Below are 9,607 nucleotides of genomic sequence, written 5' to 3'. Positions count from 1 at the left end.
GTTATATTTAGCCACTTCATTTTGCTGAGAATGGAGTAAAACTATAACTCCCAGGGTGCCCTGACAGCCATAGGCTTGCAGGAAATGCTAGGAGTTGTAGTTTTGCAACAGCTGGAGAGCCACAGATTTGTAAGCACTGGTGTAAAATAATAAGTATCTTCTAGATCCCACACCGCTCAGGTTCTGACACTACCCGGGTCCCCATCTTGCTCCCTCTCGACAGACAGCGGGGAAGCAGATGTAGGTGCTCCCATCCACACGCCAGAGACCTGGAAGCTAGAACCCTGCCTCAGAGGTTTCAGTCAGGCCAGAAGGGGCATGATTAGGGGCTGGCTACCCACCAGGACTGTTGTGCCATCCATGCCTCCAGGGACCTGGTTCGTCCTTTCCACAAGCAGATATTCATTAGTAGTGATGAGCGGCAGGGGTCATATTCGAACTCATGATATTTTGCGAGTATTTTGTAGAATATTCGTCATATATTAGCAAATTCGATATATTCTCGTTTTTTTTTTTACGCGAAAATTCAGCAATGTAATGATCGCGTAATATGTGAATATTGCGCGCTCAATACAGATGTGGGTCAAAAACTAATATATAGCACTGTAGAATAGAGTGCTATATATTAGTTTTTTAGAATATTGATAATTTTTTTCCATCTGAAGTCATGATTCCTCAGCCAATGACTCATTGGCCCACAAGCAAGAAGCAGGGAGGAATCGTGTTCAGATGGAAAAAATGACGAATATTTGATATAACGAATATATAGCACTCTATTCGAAATATTCATGAATTTTAGAAATTCCAATATTCACGATTAAAATTCGTTATTCGAATATTCGCACTCAACACTATTGATTACTACATAGCGACATGTTCACTATGAGGTGGCACTAGTAGTTACGGGGAGTTAATGTTACTGCCAGGTTTCTTTCAACATGCTGTAGGTCTGGTGTATTGGGGCTAATATTCTGACTTTTGGGGTGAGGATTATGATTAAATGGGGATTAATATGCTTGAAATGGGAAAGTTCTGTCCACCACTGTGCCCCCAACTCCAAAAAATGTAATTAGTGTTGGCAGGATAGGCCCTGTATGTGCCCTGTTGAGATAACCCTTCGCACATGACCACGGCCGTATTTTGGTCAGCAAACAACAGATCTACAACATACGGTTACTTTCCATGTGCATTTCGCAGTATTCTCACTCCAATCAATAGAAATGACTATTCTCATCCACAATACGGAAAATAATTGAGATGTTCTAGAATTTGTGGCCATACGGATCAGCAATAATTACAGATATCTTCAAAAATATGCAAGGGTATGCATGAAGAATATGGTTGTGTGCATGAGGCTCAAAGAGGTAGTCTGAGAAGACATTTGTGGCATAGCCATAGGGATATTTCTTTTCCCACACAGATTTACTGATAATTTAACCCATGCAAGCAAAGAGGAAAATCTAAGACAAACCTGATACAAAATCCATAAGAATTTTTGAACTTAAAGAGGTTGTCCGAATGTTTAATACTGATGCTCTATCCTCAGGATAGGTCATCAGTATCTGACCAGAACCTCCATCGATCAGCAGTTGGAAGAGGCCACAACACTCAAGTGAGTGCTGCAGCCACCTCACAGCTTACTAAGCACACCACCATCCATTGTATAGCGGCTGTGCTTGGTATTGCACTTGAATGGGCCAGAGCTGTGCCTAGGCCATGTGACAAATGAACGTGAGGTCACTGGCCTAAGAAGAGGCCGCAGCGGTCACAGAGAGCTGTGATCTCGTCAAACAGTTAATCAGCTGGGGTGCTTTTAGTCAGACCCCATCAATCAGATACTGGTGACCTATTCTGAGATAGTTCTTCAGTGTTAAACCCTAAAATAAAAAAGGTATGCCATGCTAGAAGGTTGTGAAAACTAGGACAAAAATGTTTAGAACTTGCCTGCATCTATGTGCGTGTGGCTCACATGCTTCTCTGTGTAGAGGAAAGACAGAAAACCTCATGGAGCTGTATGAGGGATCGGTTTGGATCAATGGTGAAACTTACAGACAATAGTTGTGGAACCACTATGCCAACTAACCAGTTTGGCGTTGATCTAGACCTGAGGGAGTTACCCTGGCGCCCCCCTGGTTTTCACCCTTTACAGAAATCTGACTTTGCTGCAGGGGAGCTACAAAGCTGCTTCCTCTTAGAATAGTCTCGGTGTAGTTGTGAGCTACACACTAGGTCAGAAGCACCGGTGCAAGGCACTGGAAGCAAAGGCAAGATCACAGACAGAACCAGAGCTGCAGTTTATTGTTCAGGTGCAAGCCTATGATGTGGGAATAGAGGCAGTACTTTTACAAGAGCATCCTCAAGATTATAGGTTGGATCAGTGTCTCTTTTTCTCCTGGAAGTTTTCTTCTGAAAGCTTAAAGAGATATTCCCATCTGAGACAATGGGGGCATTCTGCTTACTTGTTCTGATAAATTGTCATGGTAGCAATTTGGCTGGTCATCTGGGTATTACTAATATGTGTAATACTTGATGTGGAAAGGTTTATTGGGAAATGTGACATCTGTGTCACCAATAACACCTTCAGAACCTTACTCTTTATCAGTTAACACCTTTACTCACTCCCAAAAGATCACAGATGAACACATTCATAGACTTTATTGTTAAGTTAAAAAATCCGGTGGCAGGATACCAATTGGGTGGTTGTGGACATGTTCTGAAAGATGGTACTTTTCATACCTTCTGTCTGGCTTACCCTTGCTAATAAACTGGCTATGCTCTTTGTCCAACAAGTTGAGAGACTTCATTGTATACGAGAAAATATTAGGAGAGATTTATCAATCTATTGTGGCATTAAAAAGTCATGAATTATGGGGCATGTCATATTTACAGCTTTTTGAGCTTCTCGCCATGTTTTTAAAGTGCCATGAAAAGGGGTGGGGCTTACAGAAGGGCGGAACCTATCAAAGCCCACCAGATTTACAATAACTTGCACCAGAAAATGTCTACACTTGCCCCTAGATACCATAGATTTGTGTTTCTGACACATGGAGTGCCAGGGTGAACCAGAGCAATACTTCTGGTGCTTTGTTTCAGAATTATGTTAAGATTGGTCTTAATTCCTGCCATGGGCTGACTTTGCCTATAATAATTAGTGTCCTGTATCAAGAAATGCTCTCCTTTTTTCTTTAATTATGTCACAGCCTCTCCTGTGACAGGGGTCAGAAGATCTAGGAGACTGGCTGCGCGTGATGTGATCTGACAGCCTCTCTGGTTTCACTCTTCTATGTTGTTGCTGGGTATAACCACACTTCTGGTCTCAGGTGTAGCTTAAGTGGTAATTCCTACTCCTCTATTTAGTCTGGCCTCACCCATCATGCTATGCGGTTGATAGCTCCTTTTGGTTGTGAAGAGCTGGTGTCTGATTCTCTAAGTTCCTGCTCATCTGCATATTTTGGATTTAAGTGTCTTTTCCCTATTTCTTGTTCGTGGTGTCCCCCTACCTTTTGGTATTAGGCCTGAGGGTGTCTCCTGTTTCTTCAGCTGGGAAGGAACAGGTAATCTCTTGTCCTGACACTATTTCCAGGGCCCTCTAGGGTCAGATAGGGCCCTAGGTTCCAGAGTATGAACATTCCTACCATCAAGGTCTGTTCATACTTATAGTAGTCAGGGCTCGGGTTAGGGATTCACTATGTGGTGACCTTTCCCTAGTTTCCAGGCCTAGTACCTTTTACCTTCCCTCTTGTGGTCGGTGTGGAATTATCCTCCCACATCGCGCCGTGATAAATTATGGCTTTCAGATAGAGGATCAAGATGATACAGTCAGTGTGGAGTAAGGTCCATGGGCCTTTGGGCTCATGTTTAGTGTTGAGCGAACTTGTGTTTTAAGTTCCGCGTCTAAAGTTCAGGTTCGGGTTATCGAAGAATCACGTTATGGATTCTGCTACCACGGACCATAACTAAATTTAGAATCCATAACGCGATTCTTCGATAACCCGAACTTTAGACGCCGAACTTAAAACACAAGTTCGCTCAACGCTACTCATTTTCTCTTTGTGCTAAACACAAGTATGACTCCACCTCATGCCACACAAGTTTAAGGTAGGGGATAGAGCGTGATTGTCTACTAAGAACATCTGGCTATTATAACCATGTGCCAAGTTGGGTCCTAGGTTTATTGGTCCTTTTAAAATAATAAGAAAGATCAATCCAGTCTCCTTTATGTTGGACCTGCCGCAAAGCATAAGAGTATCCAAGACCTTTCATTGTTCCTTGTTAAGCCTGTGTCTCCTTTTATCAGGTGTGTTCTCATCAGTGGTCAGCCTGTGGTTATTTTTACGTGGCTTAGTAGACAGCTCTGTTATCTTTTTGATTGGCAGGATTATGGCTGAGTAAAAAGGTCCTGAGAACCAGCGAGAAACATCCATGCTGATAGATTGGTAAGAGCCTTTCATACAGCCAGTCCAGGTTAAGCCAGGATTAAAGGGGTTGGCCTGTTTCCTATATTAATGACCTATCCTCAGGATAGGTCATCGATATCAGATAAGTGACTCCTGGCACCCCTGCCAATGAGCTGTTTGAAGAGAAGGCAGCGGAGATTGAGGAGGAGCAAATGGAACTGCTCCTTCCCATTGAAGTGAATGGGACGGAGGAGCTGCAATTACACCTGCTCGCTGCTTAGATGTTGTTGAGCAGGTAAACAGTGAAGGGAATGCAGCCCTCACGTGGGTGCTGCACTCTCTTTAAACAGCTGATCGATGGGGTGCTGGGAGACTGTGGATAGGTAATCAATATAGGTAACTGGCCAACCCCTTTAAGGGCTCTATAGCTCTTTTTGCAGGGGTGGTGATGTTACACAAGCAACAGGGATGTCTTTCCTGTTTCTCACTAACTTTGATGCTGGTACTATGCATCTGCCCTACACCTAGATCTGGGTCTCCAGTCTGGTGTTTTCTGGGAGGAAAGTTTTGTTTGTTATTCCTTGAAATCTCTTTAGCTTCCGTGCCTCTTTACTGGGTATAGAAAATGCTATGTGCAGTTGTTTCCAGAGTCTTAAATCCTAATCCTTTAGCTTTGTTTGAGTGCATTGCGTTATTTATAGTTTTATTGTGTTAATTGTAGTCTTTTGTTGTCTGTATTGTATTTGTGTTTGCTGAGGGTTCAGCTTTGTGTTTGCTGTTTAGGTTTTGTGATTTTTTTATTTTTTATTTTATTTTGTTTGCTGTTTATTTGGACTGAAGTTCAGGCTCAGTTTCTACTAGGTTTTATCCCTTTCACCTTTATTCATTGCTCTCCACCTGTACGGTATCTGGCATTTGTTCCATTGTTGTACTCCATCTCCCTTATTTGTTGATATCCTCATCCAGTTTGCTCTCATACATTGATGAGTTTATTATTCTGTGTTTGTTGCCTGATATGTGTTTTGTACACTCGTTTACAAAAAAAAGACCCCACATAACCATGTTGGATTTCAGCAAAACCTGGCATGCAGATATGTTGGATTATAGGTCTGGTCTGATTAGACACTGGGTCTTGCCACAAGAGGGTATAAAAGTGCTCCCCTCACTGCCCTATAAAAAGGCTCTCAGAGCCTACTTTTGGGTGTACCTCGTGGTGAGAGATCATTGACGGCTAGACATGCCTTTATGATGCCCATTTGACAGACTTTGAGAGAGGGCACATCAATGGACTCAGATAAGCATGATGTTCCTTTTAGCTAATTTTCCGCCATGTAGGTCATTCTGAAGGCATGCGCACATGGCATATGAAGGCATGCACACATGGCGAATAGGCTCCTGAAGGCCCAGACAGACCACCAGTAGAGAGAATTGTTTAATCCACTGACAAGCACAGGCAGCTTCTATGGTTTTGTTCTACGTCATCCTAAAACAAGTTGCCAGACCAGTTACATCTCCTGGCCAGACCAGTTACAGACTCTTAGCAGAAAGAAATTTGGTGTCACAGCGCCCATTACATCTCCTGCCATTAACAGCAATCTGCCATTGCCTTCAATTGCAGTGGTATTGTGAACTAGAAATTGGACTGCTGTGGACTGGAACAGTATTGTCTTTAGTGATAAATCAGGTTTCTGTTTGGGATCCCAGGCTTGAGTATGGAGGCCTCATGAGGATCATTTTAATCCTGTTTTTGCTGTGGAACGACACATTGTCCTATCTGCTGGTGTGAGGATCTGGGAAGCCCCTAGTAGTGATACAGTCAGTGAGCATATATGTTTTCTGACTACTGTCTGGGTGTTACGTAGTTTTGCTCTGCTCAACTCCTGGGGGTATCTGAGTACCAATAACCATTTATTAGTACTTGGGTGAAGTCAGCTGACTTTGTTACACGATATAGTGGTCTCGTTGGATGCTACAGTTGTCATTAAGAGCAGAGGGGAGGGGTGTGAAGCCACTCAGTGCAGAGAGCACTGCAGAGTGAAGTCCTGTCCTAGTGCACTTGCAGGAACAGAATCTGGCTTAATAAAAGTTCATATTCTTACCACAACTGATGATAGAAGATGTGTTTGTAATGCTCTCCACGGCCTCTTTGAACAGTTTAGCATGGTCAAAACTGCTGATAGATTCTCTTTAAAGACATACAACCTCCCTTGATTGGTAAATTGAAAAAACTTGTTTCAGATGGAGGTTCAATAATCCATGACTAATTTAGTTCCCCAGACTCCACTTCAATGTCTTAGCAATACAAAGGACCAAGGTGAAATCTAGTTGAGAATCTGCTGATGAGTACTATTATGTTGTAGAAAGAGAATTGGGGGAAGAAGAGGAAGTTGCCTCTATTGTAGGAGATGAATACAGGAAGTGTTATGTCTCTTAAGAGGATACATATACCCTCATGACTATCCAAGGGACCATGAACATTTTGTCAGCCCTGGTCTGTACAGATGACATGTTCAGTGGTCTCAGAGCAAGACATATGGATTTTGGATTCATTTTCTCTACTTCAGATGGGCATATGGTTTCTAGCTTGAATCAGACAGATTCGCTGCCATAACTGCATTATCATGCAACCCCATGAGTCAAGCCCTGTGGCACAAGATGTGGTCAGCAGACAGACTCTCTAAGAAAAAGCTTTATTCTATTTTATATATATCTTTTGAGGGGATTGAAGAAGCAGCCAAAATACTTATTGGAGGGAAAGCCAGCAAAGAAGAATTCTTTCTTTTGTAACACTTGTCCAGTCTGGAAAAACAGGAGGGAAATGGAAATCTGGAAGACAGAGTTATCCCAAAGGAGGAAAAGGCTGTACATTTATCCTCAGCCCTAACACTAGCACAGGAAAACAATAGCGCAAAAACAGTGGGGTACAGACTACTTTTTTATTCCATATATTACTCAAAACCCATGGATTCTTAAAATTATTCAAACATGATATAAAAATAAATAAATGTCTTCTGGAGAAACTATTCCAAACATTTTCTGCTTAAAAAATCCTGACCAAGGCAAGTGAGTAAAATACACGATATTTAAGATAAAGTCCAGTCCATCTGACCAACCACTCCTCTAATAAAACATGATTATGTTTCCTTGGTACCAAAAGACTTTCCATTTTAAAATCTCCCCTTTAGCATGTTACCTGTTTACAAAGCTTTTCGAGGAAGTACAGTGATCCCTCAAGATACAATGGCCTCAGGATACAATATTTTCGAACATACAATGGTCTTTTCTGACCCATCGTAAGTTAAAACTAGACTGAGCATACAAGGCCTCAGACTCAGATCCAACCAATCCAGGCCCCTTCTCTGGTGAAATAGTGGTATTAGTTACTAGTTATCAGCTATTCCTGACTTATATAGAAGGACTTGTTTTATCTGTCTTAGACTACGGACCTCCGGCAGGCTGTTCCGTTGGGTGAACAGCCTGTCGAATCCGTCCTACCGCTAGTGAACGTGTGCCCCCGGACTATAATGGGGCGGAGGCACAGCAGCGCACGGTGAGAGGCTGCTGGAATAAGACTACGACATGTCCGACATTTATTCCGGCAGCCTCTCGCCATGCGCTGTCGTAACTCCGCCCCGCCCCCATTATGGTAAATGGGGACGGAGCAGAAGTCCGGGGGCACATGTTCACTAACGGCAGGATGGATCCGACAGGCTGTTCACCCGACGGAACAGCCTGCCAGAGGTCCGTGCCGCTAGTGTGAAAGTAGCCTTAGGCTCCATTCACACGTCCACAATTCCGTTCCACATTTTGCAGAACGGCATTTCAGACCCAGTCACTTCTATGGGGTCACACAACATGCGGCCCCAGATCTGGAAATGCGGAACCGCACTTCCGGGTCCGCAATTCCGATCCCGAAAAAAATTGAATATGTCCTATTCTTGTCCACAATTGCAGACAAGAATAGGCATTTTCTATTAAGTGCCGGCGATGTGCGGAATGCACATTGCTGTTGTCCGTGTTTTGCGGATGCGTGGATCCGCAAATCACACACAGATGTGTGACTGGACCCTTAGTTATCTACTTATTTTTCCTAAATCTTCATTTTATCTTGGATGACATTTTGGGGCTTTGGAACTGATTACTCAAATTACAATGGTTTCAACATACAATGGTCATCCTGGAACCAATTAATATTGTAACTCGAGGGACCCCTGTATAGCATTCCTGAGGTAAAGGAACATTATCAGAGTTCCTTAACTGGACAATTTCCTTCTCATAACAGACTCCTCCTAAATCCTTTGCAGTCAGATTAATTCTTCTTCTCCTCAAGGAACTGAGCTTTATCATTTTCCATATTTGAAGGAAGATATTATTGTAAATCCTGTTGGACTTACCCCACCTACACTCATTCCTTCCCCCTTCATAACAGAGATATAAAGGCATAGGTGATGACTAAAAGAGGGGATACATATGCATTGTGTTGTGAAGATCTAATTCTATCCTTATGGGATACAGACCAGAATTATCTAAAAACAAAGATATGCACTTCCACAGAAGTTAATTGCATTCCTCATCCAATCTAAAAAAGGGATCCTTGGAAAATGGCTCCCAAGATCCTAATACAAGAAGGATATTTAAAATACAAGCTCTTTTAATTCATGATGCATACCTGAGAATCTTAGATGACAAAATCACCCTGAGATTAGCTCCCACCTTTCTTTCTAAAGTTGCTCCCTCATGTCAGAGAAACTAGGACATTAAGGGTCATTTATGAAAGACCAGCCTTTTACATCAGTGTATGATCCATCCTCCACCAGTCCAAGTGCCGAGATTGAAATCTACTCCAGCCCCTGATTGGGAGTACATTTCAATCATCATATACACCAGTTTCATGGTGTAAGGCTAGATGCACATGACCGTATGTGTTTTGCAGTCCGCAAGCAAAACAGATGACGTCCGTATGGCATCCGTTTTTTTTTTTGGCGGATCCATTGTAACAATGCCTATTCTTGTCTGCCAAACGGACAAGAATAGGACATGTTCTATTTTTTTTTTTGCGGGGATACTGAACAGAGCAATGGATGCAGACAGCACACAGAGTGCTGTCCACATCTTTTGCGGCCCCATTGAAGTGAATGGGTCGACACCGGAGCCGCCAAAACTGCGGCTCGGATCCGGAACCAAACCACAGCCTAAATGTTAGCTAATTT

This window comes from Bufo gargarizans, chromosome 4, assembly GCF_014858855.1.
Source record: "Bufo gargarizans isolate SCDJY-AF-19 chromosome 4, ASM1485885v1, whole genome shotgun sequence".
NCBI lineage: Eukaryota > Metazoa > Chordata > Amphibia > Anura > Bufonidae > Bufo > Bufo gargarizans.
Note: the sequence above shows the minus strand (reverse complement) of the source record.